The sequence below is a fragment of the Acipenser ruthenus genome, chromosome 11 (genome assembly GCF_902713425.1).
Source record: "Acipenser ruthenus chromosome 11, fAciRut3.2 maternal haplotype, whole genome shotgun sequence".
Lineage (NCBI taxonomy): Eukaryota > Metazoa > Chordata > Actinopteri > Acipenseriformes > Acipenseridae > Acipenser > Acipenser ruthenus.
In genome coordinates this window covers 34,546,886-34,566,309 of record NC_081199.1, presented here as the reverse complement: position 1 = coordinate 34,566,309, position 19,424 = coordinate 34,546,886, and the positions used below count along the sequence as shown (strand labels likewise).

The 19,424-nt window shown below is 35.4% G+C and overlaps 1 long non-coding RNA gene across 3 annotated transcripts in view; it reads right to left on the bottom strand.

Moving 5' to 3' along the window:
* LOC117426197 (uncharacterized) overlaps positions 1 to 19,424 on the bottom strand; it is a 93,537-nt gene that overhangs the window by 14,422 nt on the left and 59,691 nt on the right. For 2 of the 3 annotated variants that reach the window (XR_009330577.1, XR_009330576.1), the window contains one exon: positions 14,926 to 16,100. The exons of the other annotated variant lie outside the window; for it this stretch is intronic. This is a non-coding gene — a long non-coding RNA (uncharacterized LOC117426197). Of the gene's footprint in view, positions 1 to 14,925; positions 16,101 to 19,424 lie in introns of those variants that run through there. 3 annotated transcript variants of the gene reach the window in all.

The window sequence follows — 19,424 nt, the reverse complement described above, 5'->3', positions numbered from 1 at the left end:
GTAGTGGTGCGCAGTGATTTACTCAGTGTGAAGTGTCGCATTAGTATGCAAGCCGTGCTATATGCTATATATACACACGGCCATGTGATGCTGTTTAACCAATCAGAGGTTGTTATTTTTCCAAGCCATGTTATATATATATATATATAGTACTCACCCGTTATAACGTGCCTCGTTATAGTGCAGAATCGGTTATATCACGGTAGGGTCGTGGCTCCTGGTACTTTTTAAAATCCACTATAAGAACAGCAGTACAATGTAATCCTTTGGTTGGTCTTAAAATAAATATATTATTAAATGCATTTGAAATTGTTATGCCCCAAAACTTAAATTAAAAAAAATATATTTTTTTTATCTTTATTCATTTTAAGGATACATTTCCTGAGTTTATGTAGAATCTGCATTTTCTCAAGATGAAATGTGTGCATATCCTTGGGTGAAATGGCAGTTATATGGTCTTAAGTCAGATGCCTCTGGGGAAATAAAGTAATTAAATCGTGTTTTAATACATCTGATTATTATGGAGTTTCGGTACTTCCCAGCTGCTAGGCATTTCATTTCCAAGTTTACATGGGTACCTGCAAGTACATGTGTTTGTTCTTTCTGAAGGTCATCTACAATGTTATGGGGTTTTGCAGTCCTAGGTAGAAGCCTCATGGGAAGCGACTGAGCTAGTTCATCTATGCAACATACAGCTCAGTAGGGAAGCCTTTTTTGCTCCTGTGGAGTAGACGTTTCTATGGAAATTGAATCTGAAAGACATACAGTGTGCCCCAAGTCCCTTTGTCTACTTTCGTTAACATGTTATAAATAAACACTATACGATTAAAATTAATTCTAGCATTGAAAAATGAATCTAAAACAAAAAGTCAAAATGGATTCACAAACAGTATTGTATTTAATTTAATTCAAACTTAAATAACTAAACCACCTCATCAATTTACCTCCCAGTATTCCATTCAAATATTGCATGCAGTACATTGAATATACAATTTAACATATTCTATCCATCTGTCCATTGATCCATCTAGATGTATTTGGGGCTGTTAGCCTAAGCAAGTATACGATATTCAAGCAATGAATTTTTATATTAAATCATAGTCATATATTCCGTAATATTAAATTACATTTAGGAATATAAATAAAGAAAACTAATGATTAGAGAAAACTTGTAGACAAGTCGTATGTATGTTTGCTGGACAAACTCCTTGTTCTAACCGAGTATGCAGCTGGGAAATAAAAGGTACTTTAGATCTTACTGACCCTCTGGCCGGGGCTTGCGATCCTATTTACAGAGCAACTGGGAAATTCATAGATATTTGGGGTTCCTATGTATCTAACCAGTGAACAAATAGCATGAGGCTTATCTTTCATGTATTTAGTCAAATTTCAATTTTAGTCTGATACATAATCCAATAAAACATTGGTGCTTGTACTGCCATTTAATACATTTTACCATTGGTAAACACCAGTACAGTATTCAGTCTATACAGTACATGGAGAACTAATTTAACTCTTTCTGCACTAGGGGGTTGATTTGATCAAACTACAGTATATGGATTTTATAAGAGCATTTGCAGCACTAGTGAACCCCCTTGGATAACATGAACCATCATTATTTGTAGGGGTAATCCTGGGTTTACCACGATCCATTTGGATTCCCTGTTGTTTTTAAATGCTCTAATAAAATCCGGGGGTGGCATATCTTGGTGGGATAAATAGCCCTCCAGATAAGGGTTTGGGTCATTGAGTAATTTAGACACTATGGGGCAGATGTAAGGATACGCGCAAAGTGATTTGTGGGTGCAAAACCCCCATAATGCTGTCGTAAACCATGTTATGCCGCTGTAAAGTCTGATTTTACTGGCCGCTAAAAATGTGGTGTATGTAAAGAATGGTGTTGACCTGGCATCACTTTGCCATCATGAATCCATTATAATTATGTTAAAATGCATTCAAATGAAGAAAAGAGCATGGAATTGGGCAGGATCTGGATACTAAGCGGGCACAAACATTATAATGTGATGTAAGGATTTTGCCTTGCTCTTAGGCAATTGCTGACCCTCCAAAAACTTTACACCTCTTCTTACAAGGTGCAAACCATTGTAGAAGTGAGTAACTAAGAGCTGTATAAAACCACACACCTGCAGAGACCGATATGCTCATTGAGACCCTCATTATCATAATTGCGGATCTACCCATGTGAGTAAAATGTATTTTGGATGAGTAAAATGCAATATTACCCTGAAGTCATGAGTACTTTCAATAAATACTGTACATGTGGCTTTCCTTATTTTCCACCTGAAAATCCAACAAATGTAAAAACCAACCAAAAAAACAAATAATCTTATTCCCATACTGCACTAAATTCAAATAAAGAATATTGTATTTATTATATAGATTTATCTTCCAAAAATGTGGTTGACAGATAGGTCAATTGGAAGGTTAGGTGGAGCAGGACTAAGACGGCATGGAGAAAACCCGGCATAGCTGTCCCGGCATTATTAGGATCCGCTCTCTACAGTAGCTACTGCATGCAGTATATTGAGATGGCGAGAACCAACGAAGTACAAGAAGTTTGATATTAAACATGTAAACTCAAGCTGTGCAGCAACATTTCTATGGATATGCATTAATGCATTCAATTTAAATACGGTATCATAGGTAACATCTGGAGCGTTGGGGATAAATGTTGCTCAAATCGACCCTTAAATTACGTAACAGATCGTTAACCCTAGGTTAACTGAATAGTTTATTTTTCTTTATTTCATTGAAATAAAAACTAGCCATATTTACACAGTATAATGTTTATTGTAGACCTACATACTTGTCTACATACAGTAGTTAAAAGAGGGTAATATGTTATCAGTCATATTGGCAAAGCATATTGTATATTGGTAAATTAACATGCCTGTAACAACAACAAATCTCTCCTTGTCATCCTTGGAGGAGTCATCTTTATTACTTGACGTCTCCTCTCGCTTCTTTGAATGGCATGTCATGGATGATTCGAGATCGGACAGTAATGGGTTTTTTTGTCTTTTCTCAGGCAGTCGCGTCCTTTTTTTTGGCGATTTTAATACACACATCACTATATTCGAATTTAAAATCGCCAGCCAATTTTTGAGAAGAAAAAATGGGTTTAAAAAGTGCATCTTAAATTTGAAGGAATACTGTATATCGCGATCTCGACATGCCGAGTTCCTAACATACTTTATCTTGTGATCGTGACATAACAGTTTGGAATGTCAAGTTCCTAACATGATGTATCTCTTGATCTCGACAAAACATTTTTTCCCCCCCACTGTCCTTAATGAGCTACTGTAGTCGCGTGACTCCAGTGTTGCCTCGGCATTGCAAGTCATATCACCTGCGGTGTGAAAGGTTGTTATAAAAAGTATCGATTCTATGAGTTTTGTCACGTCACTGCAAAGATTTACTTGTCACATTGCCTCTGGTGTGTACCTCCCTTCAATTGTGACATTTTGTTTTTTTGTACTTTAAAGATTAATGGATGTAAAACTTGTGTATAAAGTGAAATTAAGTTAAGCTACAGATTTCCATTTACATGTACATTTTGCACATACTTTAAGCAATTCTGATCAACTCAAGATAGTCTCAAAGAAACTACTTTTCTCTTAAATCCTGTGTTTGTAACAGTACCTGGGCATTTTTATAGATTAAACTAATTTGGCTGACCTACACTCAGTAAGCATCCTGTAACCACAGGAGTTTATTGCTTAACATGGCAAAACAACCTGGCTCTTAACAACCTGGCTTATCATTAGTTTGTAAACTATAGAGGATAATAAGCATTTTTTTTACTTATTATTCCTATAACATTATAATTAAATATAACTGACATTTAAGGAGTTAATTATAAAGAAACACACAACTGATTATGACTAGAGTATGTCAAAACATCAATTTAGATTTATTATGTAGTGCACATTGGAAGAAATGTTTTCATAGAAAAGCATGATTTTGTTTCTTGTTGTTGCCGAGAGATAATATTAAGTCACATACATCACAGCCGTAATTTTGCTTAGTAAGCTGTACACATTATGATGTTGCCTGCATTTTAAATAACTCATCAATTGATATTAGAAACGGCGAATGAACACGGATAGAATATGTACCATTTATGAAACAAATTCAACCCTGTACTGTATAAAATCTAAAGGACATTTCTCCCCCAGACGCACACTAATATTACAAAAATAACTATTCAAAACCTAATCTTAGTAAAATGTAATTTAATAAAATGATAGTAAAATCCCTGGAACTGTTTCCATATGCACATTGAATGCAATTTCTACAGTTCCGGACTGCTTCTGTGTCCATCAGCAGGGTATGATTCTATCTGCTACCAGATGTTTACAGCAAAGGTTATTGGACACCTATAATACAGTGTTTTTTTTTTTTGTTTTTTTTACCAATCATCTTTAAACAAATCTCTGTCCTTGTGCAGTTTTATTGAGTAAAGCATGTGTCAGTTCTTGCTGCAGTACAATATTGATAACCAGTTGGAAATAAACCAACACTACAATAGTTAGGCCTATTATGCAGATATATTACTGTTTATAACAAATTTCTCAGACTGTTATAGTGTAGACTTTCAATTATGTGATACTGGTGTAGGAAGGGTTAAATTATTCAGATTTCTTTTTTTTCAAAGCTTATTCTACCTGTATAACTAATTAAGCACATTTTTGTCCATATCTTGCAAAAAAAAAGTATTCTACTAGTATCTAACATCATTAGCTTAGAAAACCGTGACTAAATAATGCCTAGAATCCAGTCTGTTTTGTCCTTTTGAAACAGAGTCATTCTTTTCCTTTGAGTCAGCAGTATTCAGTGTTAAATTCACTGATAAACCTATAAAGATAGTAACCTAGAGGGAAGACGCACAGAGGGGCAGACCTTAAAAAGTAAATTGGGATTATACTATTCCAAGTAATTTTTTGGTTCAAGGGTTTTTTGTACAATTTAGAAGTAGAGTCCTTCATGCAGTGAGTAGATTACCAGCTGAGAATGTTATAACTCTACTAGACTGTTCTGTCCATGCCTTAACAGCTTGCATTGCAACCCAATGAACCTGATTCATGTCGAGCTATCGCCAGGGTTACCAGTCTTCAGACCTTGGAAAAAGTGTTTAGAAACTGAATAAAAACATGACACAACTGTGTTCTCATTATCTAAAGCATCCTTGCCAATAAATGTCCTCTTTCTTATAAAATGAAAAAAGGAGTCCTGAAATTATGCTTTAGTGGAATCGCTAAGTATACGTTTTTAAGCTACAGGAACGCACCCAGTGTTAAATAAACCACGAAACACTTACCAGGATTTCCCTGGGAGAATTTAAAATACATGCACAATTCCTGCCCATGAGGTCATTTTAGTATAAGTTGGGTGTGAAAGGGACTTAGAATTGAAAGTTGTAATATAGTTAGAGATTTTAAGAGCCCATTCAGAGTGTTAGTGAAAGTGTTAAAACCTCCTCAGGCATCTCTATGCTGACTCTTTCTTAATTTTATCCAAAGGCAAATAATGTTGAATTCTGTCAGTTTGAATACTGGCAAGAGCTGTTGAAAGGTACAACTTCTGAGCACATATTGCTAATCCCAGCCAAAATAATGTGACACTAACAGAATGATTTGAGAACTTAACTGACTTCCCCTCACCAGCGGCAACACTATGATTCTATGGCCAAACAAAGTGTATGATGATACAGACGGCTGACAGCACGAGAGAATTTGTATCTGTTTACACGTTCATGAGGACCCTGACCCCTCTTTGATGACAAGACAAGCATTTCATCGCATGCAGTGGCGTAGCCAGGATTTTGTTTCGGGGGGTGATGGAAATTTGTGCAGATAGGTAATCATTTATAAAAATGTTTGTTTAAGTAAAAAATTAACTACACTCAAAACTTGCCATGAACTCGAAATCACCTTATAAAGGACTGTGTGTTTCACCTCACAATCACACCACTACTATGCAGTTATCAAACATACTCATTAAATAACAGAAATAATAACCTAACTTACCTGATGTTTAGATCCCCAAGTCCATCCTCCTGTTTTTCATTTCAAAACTTGTCGAGTACTTATAGGTCTCGGTTTTACAACAGCCGTTTAAAACATGATTTGCACAGTACTAAAAACCAGGTGTCCTCAGAGTTGATCAAAAGCAGACAACGTCTAATACAATTACCATTTCGTCCTTTGAGTGATAGGTATTTCAAATGCACCGTTAAAAGCATACATTTTTTTAAGAGTCGCCAATTATGTTTTGTATTTTCAACCATCCCCAATTCGGTTATGCCCAATCGTTGTGTTTTACTGAACTATAGAATCTCAGGACAGATCGTACCAATTTTAATATTATATTATGGTTTATTGCCAAGGCTGTTATTGCTATGAGGCAAATACCCAGGAAATGCTATATCACAGGATGCCTGAGTTTGAAATTTTACAGAAGGTCCCAATGTCCTGTAAAATAATCAGAGGACCTCTGAGAAAATTATCTGGGATAAAAAGAAATGGATGGTTCACACGGGACTAAATTTCACAGATGTTGGTAAAAATTAACCACCTGTTTATGTGGTATTTTTGGTCTGAATCGGACTTTAGATTGCACATAGTTACTGCCTGGTACACCTGGTGGGCCCTGCTGGAAACACTGGTACTTGAGATGGAAAGCTTGAAAACCACTGGTTGAAAGGCATTTGGACAAATGAGTTATTTGATGAGTTAATTTTAGTATTAGCTGAGGCCATAATTTCTATATTAATCTTCGACTTCGACGTCTCATCGCACGTGGGTTTGAACAGTACGTGCACACGCGTTGTCCAATCAAAGGAGTTGAACACTGAACCTCGTGTAAAAAAGACAGGACACACTAGGTGCCCAACCACTAGATATGTGTTTGAATGATTAAAAAAAAAAATGTTTTAAGTGTGCTTAGGCAGGCACTGAAGCAAACAGCGCTGAGATGGGCGTTTACAGTGTCGTAGGAGGCTGACATTTTTTTCTCTCCGTTGAATAATGAATTTCAGGGAGTTTCAAACCCCTAAAATCACCCCCTTAGCTACGCCACTGATCACATGTAAAATATCTTAAATGAAAATAATTTTGTATCCTGTCTTTTGTCTTAATAGTTTACTGATACTCAAGAAATTCCATTGCTGAGTTTTTTTTCTTTATTATTTGTTTATTTAGCAGATGCCTTTATCCAAGGTGACTTACAGAGACTAGGGTGTGTGAACTATGCATCAGCTGCAGAGTCACTTACAAATACGTCTCACCCGAAAGATGGAGCACAAGGAGGTTAAGTGACTTGCTCAGGGTCACACAATAAGTCAGTAGCTGAGGTGGGATTTGAACCAGGGACCTCCTGGTTATATGCCCTTTTCTTTAACCACTGGACCACACAGCCTCCTTTCTCATCTGCATACAATTTATAATGGCAGTCCTGTTTACATTTGTTGATGATACTACTTAAATTATTATTTATTTCAATATGAGCAGCAGTGTGGAGTAGTGGTTAGGGCTCTGGACTCTTGACCGGAGGGTTGTGGGTTCAAGCCCAGGTGGGGGACACTGCTGCTGTACCCTTGAGCAAGGTACTTTACCTAGATTGCTCTAGTAAAAACCCAACCATATAAATGGGTAATTGTATGTAAAAATAATGTGATATCTTGTAACAATTGTAAGTTGCCCTGGATAAGGGCGTCTGCTAAGAAATAAATAATAATAATATTTCCAGTACAGTAGTAAGTGTTTTAATATCCAAACTAAATAACCACATCATTCAAAACTAGTCCCAACAAACCCCAAAGTTAGTTGATAAATCTATTCAAAACCTTCCAAGAAATGAATGCAGAGCTGATGGAAAAGCATGAGATTGGTGTCACAGAGAATACGACTGTAAAGTGGCAGGAAACGGGAAATAATGTAGTGTCATTACAGCACACAGCCAATAATGGACACTTTCCAGTTTGTCTAAAGATCTCAACCAGAGAAGTTTAAATCTGAGAGGATGGCTGGTAGTGTCAAAAACAGATTAGGTTCTCTTACAGTCTGTTGATGATTTATTTTGGAGATTTGTTCAAGATTGATGGCATAATGATGAAGTAGCACTGCTACAATATTATGGTCTAGGATTGAACTTCAGTGCACGCCTTAATAAGATACTCTCAGAAAGAAAAACAGCAGGAGGGGAATTGACAAAGATCTGGTCTTCACATCCTACTTTCCAGGTAGATCAGCTGTCTAATACTGAGCAATTACAAAATCCCTTAATTAATAAGTAAGATATGTGATGAAACAAATACAGCGTAAAGCTGAGTCAAATACACCAAACACTGACTGAGGTCTTGCATGCTACTTCTTATTGCTGGACTGAGGATTTGAACAGCACTAGTAGTAAAATAACATGCTATTGACCTGAAAGATTCAAGTGCTACAATATTATAAGTTTAATACACATCTAAAAAAGGGTTACTGTATTTTTACTGTATAGTATAAATCCACAGTGAAAGCCTACTAAAAGCACCTGTCTGCAAAACAAACAGCACTGACAGTCATAAGTCATTTTTGGATTTTACTTGCCTTGTATTTAAAAGACTAAGGCAGTCAAAAGCCCATAAAACTGAGTGGCTTCATAGGAGCAGCTGCCACTGTGTGTACAGAGAGATTCAATGTGAAAAGTGGAAGATAATGTGCTCACACACTAATGGGCACTGAACTAGACACAGGCTCATTTTTCACATCATGTCATCTCTAAGGTTTGAATAAACGTAATGGCCAGAATGAGTCTGGATCTTTCTCAACCATTATCATTTGCCTTCTCAGTTTTATTTGTGTTGACTTGTACAGTCTAAAAAGATGACAGTCTCTGGGCCTCTGGATCAGTCAGAGTGATAATACACAGTACATTACACTGTTGGTGACAGGTTCTGTTCTTCTTGCTGGCATATGAAGGGAACACATCCCTTTCCGTCATATCAATGCTGTAATCGGACAGCATAAAGGATCTAGCAGTGGGGACATCACAAACTCTGTCTGTTGTAATTTCCTATGAAAAAAAATGAGTTTCTAGGGTTTTCTGTACTGAAAATTAATGTCAGTCAAAGCTAAGTAGCTATTTTAAGATAAACAGCATACAGTGCCTTGCATAAGTATTTACCCCTCTTGGACTTTTCCACATTTGTAGTGCTACAACCTGGAATTAAAATGGATTTAATTAGGATTTTTTGTCACTGATCTACACAAAATAGTCCATAATGTCGAAGTGGCGAAAAAAATTGACATATTTTTCAAAATTATTTACAAATAAAAAACTGAAAACTCTTGATTGCATAAGTATTCACCCCTTTGCTGTGACACCCCTAAATAAGCTCTGGTGCAACCAACTGCCTTCAGAAGTCACATAATTAGTTGAATGGAGTCCACCTGTGTGCAATTAAAGTGTCACATGATCTCAGATTAAATACACCTGTTTCTGGAAGGCCCAAGAGTTTGTTAGAGAGCATATCTAAACAAACAGCATCATGAAGACCAAGGAGCTATCAAAACAAGTCAGGGATAAAGTTCTGGAGAAGCACCAATCAGGGTTGGGTTATAAAAAAATATCCCAAATTTTGAAGATCCACCGGAGCACCATTAAATCCATTATTAAAAAATGGAAAGAATATGGCACAACCGTGACTCTGCCTAGAGAAGGCTGTCCACCAAAACTCAGTGACCAGGTAAGGAGGGCATTAGTCAGAGAAGCAACCATGAGGCCAATGGTAACTCTGAAGGAGCTGGAGAGATCCACAGCTGAGATGGGAGAAACTGTCCATGGGCCAACTATAACCCGGACGCTCCACAAAGCCTGGCTTTATGGAAGAGTGACGAGAAGAAAGCCATTGCTGAAAAAAACCCATATCAAATCCTGTTTGGATTTTACCAAAAGGCATGTGGGAGACACAGCAGACATGTGGAAAAAGGTTCTCTGGTCTGATGAGACCAAAATTGAGCTTTTTGGCCTTAGCGCAAAACGCTGTGTGTGGCGCAAAGCCAACACTGCTCATCACCCTGAGAACACCATCGCCACGGTGAAGCATGGTGGTGGCAGCATCATGTTATGGGGATGCTTCTCATTGGCAGGGACTGGGAAACTAGTCAGGATTGAGGGCAAGATGGATGGAGCCAAATACAGGGAAATTCTAGAGGAAAACCTGTTTCAGTCTGCAAGAGACCTGGGACTGGGGCAGAGGTTCACCTTCCAGCAGGACAATGACCCTAAACACACAGCCAAAGCTACACTGGAGTGGTTTAAAAACAAGAACCTGTATGTCTTAGAATGGCCCAGTCAAACCCAGACCTCAATCCGATTGAGAATCAGTGGCAAGACTTGAAAATTGCTGTTCACCAACGGTCCTCATCCAACTTGACAGAGCTTGAGCAATTTTGCCAAGAAGAATGGGCAACAATTGCAGGATCCAGATGTGCAAAGCTGGTAGAGTCTCACAGCTGTAATTGCTGCCAAAGGTGCTTCTACCAAGTATTGACTCAGGGGGGTGAATACTTATGCAACCAACAAATGTCTTTTTTTTGTTTAATTAACTCTTGTGTCACAATAAAAAATATTTTGCACCTTCAAAGTGTTAAGTATGTTGTGTAAATCAAATGGTAAAAATCCCAGTTAAATCCATTTTAATTCCAGGTTGTAACACTACAAAATGTGGAAAAGTCCAAGGGGGGTGAATACTTATGCAAGGCACTGTAGTTTAAGACATGTCTCTGATATTGCAGCTATTGCATGCCGTTTAAATTATGAAACAAACAATTAGCATTTTTGGAGTTTTGCAAAAAAAAATTGCTGAAATAAATAATTGTAGATCTATTTCTTGTAACTTTTTTTCCTCATCCACAAAAGCAAAACTTTTCTAGAAATTTCCATTGGGGTATGTAAACTTTTGACTACAACTGTATAAATGTTTCCTCAATAAACAATAGCTTAAATTGTTTTCTTAAATCCATTCTTAATTACATTTTAATTTGAACATTTCTGGCTCCTGCCCCATTACATCCCGTCAAAATATCAATGAATTGTCTTGCTTTTTCATTATACACCATCCTCCTCTCTCTCCTCCTCTACTACGCTGTACCACCTCTGCAACGGTCTCCTTCTGAGGGCAAGTGAAGCCCAACCTTTCAGACCCGGCCGCGCTGGCCTCCTCCTCTGCCAGGAAGGTTATTTGCAAGTCAGAGGGGAACCCCGGCCAAATCTATCCTAACGCTCTTTTGCTTTCCCATTCTATTTCACTCTAGGTACCCCTTGGAGGAAATAACGGTTGCTTCTCAGTCTTGGAGGCTGATCGGTTTGGTCTCACCCCTGTGAGCCAAGGGGAAACCCTGTACTTTTTATTATTATCTGCTTTCATTTGTGTCAGTCTCCATCTCTGGAGACCCCTTCTTTGCATGTTTACTTCTTTCTCTTTTCCAGCATACCAAAAGCAGAAAGATTCCACTTGTCACATAATATTCCACAATTCCAGTAAATGCATTATAATGTATATTCAAACTTTAAAGTCTAAACATTGTAATACAGCCCACCAGGTTTCTCCAATGAAAAGTTTTAACTGTGACAATCTGCAACCCCAGATACATTAGATATTTGCTCATGTAATGAACACTGCAACTCAATTAGACTTTAACATGCGTATAATTAGTACTTCCAATTGCAAATAGCTTTTAAACAAACACAACGAAAACAAATACAGGTAAAGAGTACCTTCCTATGGCCACAAAAGAAGAAGGCTACCTGTGAATAAGAGACGCTTTATGCCAAGGGAAGCTATTGTTTCCAAGTTTAAACGTATGATGCATTCTACATATTTTTTACTACAATAACAAGTTGTATGTGATGCTGCAATATCAAAGTAATCCTTGTGAAGTGTTCTCCAAAAATCTGACAGCAAGTCTTTTTGGTCTCTTCACTACAACATCAAGAATATGCTGTACTGTACTTGATATATTGTTTAAACAGACAAGAATTACCAAGGTGAGCATTTACAACAATTAGATAGTATAGATCTAAAACAGTTTTGAACAAGTTTCTACATAAGCATGGTACCAGTACAGCTTTTTGCAGTTCAACACTACGATTGTAAGTCGCCCTGGATAAGGGCGTCTGCTAAGAAATAAATAATAATAATAATAATAATAATAACAATTCAATATGTAATGCATGCCTTTTTACTGGAGCTGCATAAGATGTGTGCACTTCAGCATTATAATGTAATGCTATGTGCATTTCACCATTACATACAGTACAACATATCTTTGGATATTTATTTATTTTGATACAAGAAGAAAGAAGAATGAGTAAACCGAGGAGCCAATGAAATGTACCATAAGGTAGTAACATCTAATCTACGGAAAAAAATACAATGGTTTTATCCGCCCGAGATATATGTAGGTTTTAAATCATAAAATAACTAAGCAGTCAGCTTTTCATAGCATTGCTTACAGTTTTCCCAGTTTAATGAGAAAGACATTTAGGCAAACTCTTATTGTGGTTTTTCTATATAACTGTAACAAGAGAAGACAAAAAATAAACCAATATGATTAATGCACAGAGATAAACAAGCATATAAATAAATGTAAAAAACAAACAAAAACAATGAGGTGTCTAAAGGCATAGTATTCTTAATTTGAGTGCATTATTCAGTTGTTGACGTCCTTGTCATATTTTATTATAAAAGTATTTCCCAGCTATATCCCAGAGATAGCATGTCTCTGGTTCCTACACGTTGTCTGCCATTGCAATAACCTAGCAGCAGGCACCTTGCTTAAAGCAAAGAAGTTATGAAATCCCCTTGTGCATGCAAATGCCAGTAACAATTTGCAAGACCTCAGCAATCAGACTGTGATTATACATAGATGCAATTTCAAGATCTGTCAGGAGAAGGTATGTTGACAGCTGATTTTTAGTATACATACATGTAGGTTTTAAGATAAGTGCCACCTCAATACATTTTGCAAAAGAAAACTGAAACATATTTATAACTGCTACTGCAACGATTTAAGATAATAACACATGCTATGCTATAGAAAAGCAGAGATGTTTCCATTTTTAATTTATGAAGTACATTTATCCAGTTTAAATTAAAATGTTTTTTTTTGCTGTGAGTACTGCTAATCCAATGTAATGTAAACAATTAATCACAACAAGATACAGTCCTAGAGGAAAATATTAACCATTTACACTGACACAAATACCAGATTTCAACAAAGAAACAACATCTGTCGTGTACTGTAAAAGGGGTAAAAAAAAATGGAGTGTATGTTTTATTTAAAATGTTGTCAAGTATATTTCAGCTAGGTGCAATGTCTTAATCCAATTTAAAAAAGAAAGTGCTTGACTCTCTTGTAAACCTAAAATTATATAACATACATGTTTTTATGCTTTGCCAATTACTTTTGAAATAAGGACTGTTTGTCTCAGTCCCTATAAAAATGAGACTAGGATGAGAAAACAACCTATTTCCTTATTAGGTTCAGGAGTCAAAGGACTCAGCCAGGAGCCGCAGGCTTCAAGAGCATAGAAGATTAAGACATATATTGGATTCATGATGGAGGGCACAAAGTTCATTTTCAAAATAAAACAGAATATTATTCATATTCCTTTTAAAATTCAGATTGCCAGCTGACCTGTGACATGGCAGCAGTGTATTACATTTTCAATGAGCTCTGTCTGGGACTGGTAGGCAAGACCCTGTTTCCTGGTCCTTTACTGGTGTGGGAATTGTGGGGAAAATAAAAATAAAAATGACAAAGCAGCAGTCAGTTTTCATATAATCTTACACTTTTCTTTATATCTATATATATATATATATATATATATATATTAGCTCAAAGAGACAACTGCCCTTATATATATATATATATACATATATATATATATATATATATATATATATATATATATATATATATATATATATATATATATATATATGCACCCAATAACTCTCTCATACTAAAACTGTCTAACCCATATTAAAAAAACAAAAATCACTAAAAAAGAAAAAAGAAAACAATGGCACTGTTTTCTGACAAGTTTTAATATTGTGCTAAGTTTCTGTGGTGCAGAGACAGCTTTGTTCAGCTCACATCTGTCACAATGATTTTATAGAAAGCACATATGCATGGATACATGACTGCTGATTTTCATATATATTAAATCCTCCAGCTCCTTCTGCAGGATATGAAACAGTGCAAACTGTTACGGCAATGGCTTACAGTTAGAACTTCTTTTTCACTTTGATTCAGATTTACTTCTTGGTTATATGACCCTTGTATATAGCATACAATACCTTGCAATAATCTGATGCTGAAAGAATACGCCAAAGATCTCCTGGTATCCCGCACTACATTGTACACAAATATAAATATAACATTTACACTTATAACAGAACACTCATACTGTAAGATAATGTGACAAATAATTATCAAAAATATATTATATATGCCAAAAACTTTAATAATACTTCTCTTATTGTATACGGCAGCAGTGTGGAGTAGTGGTTTGCGCTCTGGACTCTTGACCGGAGGGTTGTGGGTTCAATCCCAGGTGGGGGACACTGCTGCTGTATCCTTGAGCAAGGTACTTTACCTAGATTTCTTCAGTAAAAAAACCCAACTGTATAAATGTAACTGTACATAAAAAATAATGTGATATCTGTATAATGTGAAATAGTGTATAATGTGATATCTTGTAACAATTGTAAGTCGCCCTAGATAAGGGCGTCTGCTAAGAAATAAATAATAATAGAATGTATAGTTGTCCAATAACTCAAACATATACGAATTAAGAACTGATACTTTATTAATCATATTTGAAAAACATAATCAATCTATCCCCTGATACTATTTGTTTTGGAAAGTATCTAATCTGTCCATATTTCACACAAACCCATTAGCACTTTCCATACAGACCAAATTCACAAACAGGATGATGTGAGGCTTAATTTGTGTCATTTATTACCTGTTTTTCTATCTGTCCCATTGTATCATATCATAACAGCAATGGGAAAAAGTCCAATTTCTAAAAGTAGGTATTAATCTGTTAACATACACATAGTCAATTCAACTCATTAAGTTTTTTTAATCTATGGATTGGATTGATTATAAACATATATGATACTCTCTCATGTAATGTTATTCCTAATCATTCTTATTTGCATATCACACCACATATATTAATACTGGATTAATTTACAAAATCTTCATATAAATGAAAGCATAAAAGTAGAAAAATAACAAACATGTAAGACAGTACTGGGACTGCTTGCACCACTTCATTTACAAACCTTTGTTTTTAAAATGAGTTGCCTTTTGTGATTCTTAATTAGTAAGTATATATGTATGGCAGAAAAAACGAAATAATATTCTAATAAGCTGGATCAGTGTCTAAACTGTATGTAAAGAAATGTCTTGGAAAGACCCTGTTTCCTGGTCAAGATCTTGACTCAGCTGATTCTCCAAGTATCCACCAAACCCATCTCATCACTCCAGATAAAATAAGGAATCCTTAATTGGTCTGTGCTTCTCCAACATGTTTTTAATGAAAAAGCAGCACATACTTCTTAGTTTGTTGGCTGGCAGAGCCCAATTTACAAAAGTGGAAGCTCCTGATAAGGAAAGACAGTACATCTGCAAAGCAGGCAAAGCAATGAATCACTTGAGTGCCAGGGTTGAGCAGAATATAATTGAGTCCAACATCTCTGAGCACTTTCACCATAATTAATGATAATCTGTAACAGAGGAATCTGAGATTCCAGTTCAGAGAACTGTTTAATTAGGCCAAGTAATGAAAGCAAAGGCAGTACAAGAATATGGCCAGTCTCATGATTAATGAGTCATGCTACTGAACACAAAAGTGCTGCACTGTTAACTCCAATGCATGCTGCATCTCCCTGGCATTTACAGAACAGTGAAATACATGCAGTGTTGTATATTAAAGTTACCACACAATAACCTTTCTTGGCTATCTGAATTTCAGAAATATAGTTCTCATGAGTGCTGCCTCTTGTAAAAGATCTGTGCAAAGTAAAAAAAAAACACAAAACAAAACCATTATGCACATGTATATATAGTGACAATTCAAAAACACAAATATATAACACATAGATAACACAGAAAGAACAAATGCATTACATAATACTGAACAAAAAAAATCACAAAAGAGAAATAGAATACAGTATATATATGTTTTAAGTGTCTGTACTCTTTAAAAGCCTAATTAGAAGTAAAAGTGACAGGTTCCTAAATTCAGAAATAATATTAAAAATACCCTCCACTACAGTGAACAAATTATTGATCTAGAAGGAGAGTAATTACTGTGCTCATCTGTGCTGCAGAAATTACAGTAAAATGAATGAATGACTGATGATCAGTATAAACAAATACAATTCAAAAGAGTAGGAGTATGATGAAGTCTTAAACAAATATTTGGTTAATACATACAATGCAGTGATTTAAAACTATTTTAATTTTAACATAGAATTTTAACTTAACTGCACTGAATAATTTTCAAATATCAATAAAGAATATTTTTAGACCTCTAGCCAGCTTTGTACTATATGCTACCATCATGCGCACGCACACACACACACACACGCACACACGCACGCACACACGCGCACGCACACACGCACACGCACACGCACTTCTCAGACTATAGAATATACACCTGTCTTTTTGTCATAAACAGACACTCATAATCCAAGTTAATATTGTATTTATTAAAATGCAAAAAGACAAGCATGCCGCACACTGAGAGTAACTGCTGTATTAGCCACTGTGTCATTCAGTCAAGTAATAAAATGGACATAATGAGGTGCAGTGGGTCTGTTACTTAAAAGTCTACATTACATTACTAAATGAAATGCTTCAGATCCTATTCCTGCCCTAGAGGCAAACGTTTTCATATTTATTTTCCAGTAAAATGCAAAAGCCTGCAAGACACTGCAATTCCATTTTACTATGGGTGACAATGTATTTATTTAGCAATTTGATAGGTCAAAGACCAGGTGAAAATGAGCTTTGGCAAATAATATATGAGTATGTCACTGCCCAGTGATATGCTTCATACACAGCGTTTTAAAACAATTCAACAACTGAATAATGTATTATTAATCTAAAAATGTTTTCTACAAGTGCAATACCGTTTTTTGTAATATAAATATCATATAAAAAAGTATACTATGTAGATCAATACTGTGGTACTCTCTTTCATTCTATGTTTAACTTTATTGTAGGTAACTGAACAGCATTTTTCTTGATCTCCAGTTATTAAATAGCCTAATTACTCTGGGTCATGGGTATCAAATGCCCCTAATAGCTTCAGTCATAATTATCCATACCGATGTGGCTATAACACAACATGATATTAATATCACAGCTGTTGCCACATTGGAAAACGTGGATAGCTTTTGTATTATTCAGAACCTGTCGGCAAAGCTATAATTATACAAAATAAACCCTGGGCTTCAGAGTTAATTCTTAAATATAAATACAGTATGTAAAACAGTTAAAACTAGCCCACAACAAAGGGGCTAAATAAATAGCAATCATAGGTCTAGATTTCCTTTTTGTTACTAACTTCCAATATTTGCAGTGGAAAGTTTAAAATGCATTAACCAAAGTACATGTACAATTAATTTGCGCAAAAATACTTAAGATTCACAGTATACATAAAAAAGCAGAACCAGCATTCAAATATGTTGCTGATTCATCATATAAAGCTTCAAAAAACAAAGTCTGGAAATAATTAGAGATATCAATAGTGTGTACTCTTAAGAAGTAACCATAGCCAAACACACTTACATTCCATATCTTGTTTAGTTCTTTAATTCTTTACTTTCTGACCTGAATCTGGCTGCCTGCACACATGAAAGAAATTACAAAAGCTTCTCAGTCACTGCTACTCTAGTCTGGTTCCTTTTGCACTACAGCATTTGTCATTGCCAAAACAGCAGAGTTTAATTAAGTGTTGTGAGCAGCCTAGTGAGAAACGCACTTTAAATTAAACCTCTGAACATGCTGCTATTGGTTCTTTACCTCCTGAAAAATCAGCAGGGTGTTCGGCATAAATTCTGACTCTCAGGGGAAAGGCTGCTCTATGCACCTCTAGCAATTCATAAATGGTCCTGCTCTCCCAGAACAATATCTTATTACAGCACATTTAATTATTTCTTAGTTTTAAATACCAGTAGATGAATGTGCTAATTAATGTGCCTTCTAGTAAACATTTTATTTACTCTTGATATATTAATGGTATTATCAGAAAATATGCTACCGTTTTAGGTCTAAAAGAATTACATGGCAAATTATCTTTTGATGCATCAAGCAATTGTTGATGCAGGAGAATACATTATTTCAACACATCAGTAATAATGGATTGTTTCAAGTTGGTAAGCATTTTAATTTTATAATGCATTTGTAATTACCTACTTCAGGAAGCAATGATATAAATCAGTAGCAAGGGTTAAGCAGAGTAAAAGCCAATATAAAAGGGCAATTGAAAAGTAACATGTGTTCACAATTTGCTACTTGCGGGATATAAGCGTTTTTTAAACATAAAGGTATTTATAGCAGGGTTACAGTATGAACATAACAATAATGAAAGGTGTGCTTTTCTCCGTACCCACTGAAGTTGTGTCATGACAAATGGATCATTTACAGTAGGTTTCACTGATACTGAGAAAAAATTATTCAACTACCAACTGCAATTGTACTCTAGACATCTATCTTTCCTGTACAGGTCTGGTCTTTAAGTGTTCTATTATTTATTCATTTACAGGTAGCAATAATGCATCTATAAATGTATTGTAAGGAATGCAGCTTTATATGGTAACATGTCAGTAAAACTGTATTGAAATAAACTGTTATTGCTTGTTAATAATCCTCCAAAACCTTTTTGCAATACATACAAGGTGTTGATGTTTTGTAAAGGGATCCTTAAACTAAAGTGTGATCTAACTATGCAAGGGCCTATTTCAATGATCTAAAAAAAAAAAAAAAAGCGGCACATCTAAATACTGCTGCGCTAACAATAGTAAATAATTATTTCAAGGTGATGGTTGTGGATAACAAATCTTTCAATAAATTATAAACTAAAACATCAGTAAACATGGCAAAAATGAACTGTGCACAACAAGAATGGGTTGATGTTATGTAAAATAGTACCAGTAATAGTTTTTAAAAAATAATATCTGCCAATCCCTCTGAATTCCTACGATATTTATATTACAATTACTGCATATTTGTAAGCTATTAAAGATATATGACTTTGTTTGTAATTGAATAGATAGTTAAATATATCTTATTTGCTATGGTACAAATAATTGATATGAATAGCAT